Genomic DNA, 1001 nt, shown 5'->3' on the forward strand with positions numbered 1-1001 from the left:
CACCGGTGTTTGTAAAAAATGTACTCGCGCAGCAGAGTGGTCAGGGGAGTTAGAGGAAATCCCCATCAGACAAGCGCGCGTTGATATGAAACGTCATCAATCACAGAACTTTAGGATTGGATAATTATGCTATATGCTGAGATTAACTATGAGTGGAAATACTACTCACATGTCTACGGCCATACTACGTTGAAAACACCGGTTCTCGTCCGATCACCGAATTTAAGCAACGTCCGGCCTGGTTAGTACTTGGATGGGTGACCGCCTGGGAATACCGGGTGTTGTAGACTTTTTACATTTTCCCCCCAAATTCTAAAGTAGGGGTGCGTGAGAGTCCACACGACCTCGGGCCCACATAAATGGGGCTGAGGTGCAAACATTTTGAGAATATGGACCTCTAAGTGCCAGGAAATTGCACTCTCATACTTTAATCATACAGGTACTATATGTTCATATCAACAATACGCAATTAATTCGTTGGTGTTAGGCCGTTTCGAGGGTCGTTTGAACAAAAAGGCAGTCTTATTCTGTCTAAAGCATCCTAGTTAGTGCCGTAGTAAAATGGTTGGTTTATTGTTCAACACCGGTGTTTGTAAAAAATGTACTCGCGCAGCAGAGTGGTCAGAGGAGTCAGAGGTAATCCCCGCCAGACAAGCGCGCGTTGATATGAAACGTCATCAATCATAGAGCTTCATGATTGGATAATTATGCTATATGCCGAGATTAACTATGAGTGGAAATATCATCCACATGTCTACGGCCATACTACGTTGAAAATACCGGTTCTCGTCCGATCACCGAAGTTAAGCAACGTCGGGCCCGGTTAGTACTTGGATGGGTGACCGCCTGGGAATACCGAGTGCTGTAGACTTTTTACATTTTCTCCCCCAAATCGATTGATGTTTACTTATTGTTCGTTAAAGATTTTTTTCTTCTTTTTTTTCCTTTTTTTTCTCTTAACAGTTTCATTATGTACGGTATTTTGGCACGTTATAATCGTC

At 43.1% G+C, this 1001-nt stretch overlaps 2 non-coding genes across 2 annotated transcripts; both read left to right on the plus strand.

The window, feature by feature from the left end:
* The first annotated feature begins 171 nt into the window (after window positions 1-171).
* Window positions 172-290, plus strand: LOC117115194. The gene has a single exon (XR_004446506.1). It is a non-coding gene; the product is annotated as a 5S ribosomal RNA (ribosomal RNA).
* Window positions 291-752: 462 nt separating this feature from the next.
* LOC117115193 lies at window positions 753-871 on the plus strand. The gene has a single exon (XR_004446505.1). It is a non-coding gene; the product is annotated as a 5S ribosomal RNA (ribosomal RNA).
* Window positions 872-1001: the final 130 nt, after the last annotated feature.

This window comes from Anneissia japonica, unplaced genomic scaffold, assembly GCF_011630105.1.
Source record: "Anneissia japonica isolate Jap-2015-1 unplaced genomic scaffold, ASM1163010v1 scaffold82904_len1017_cov109, whole genome shotgun sequence".
Lineage (NCBI taxonomy): Eukaryota > Metazoa > Echinodermata > Crinoidea > Comatulida > Comatulidae > Anneissia > Anneissia japonica.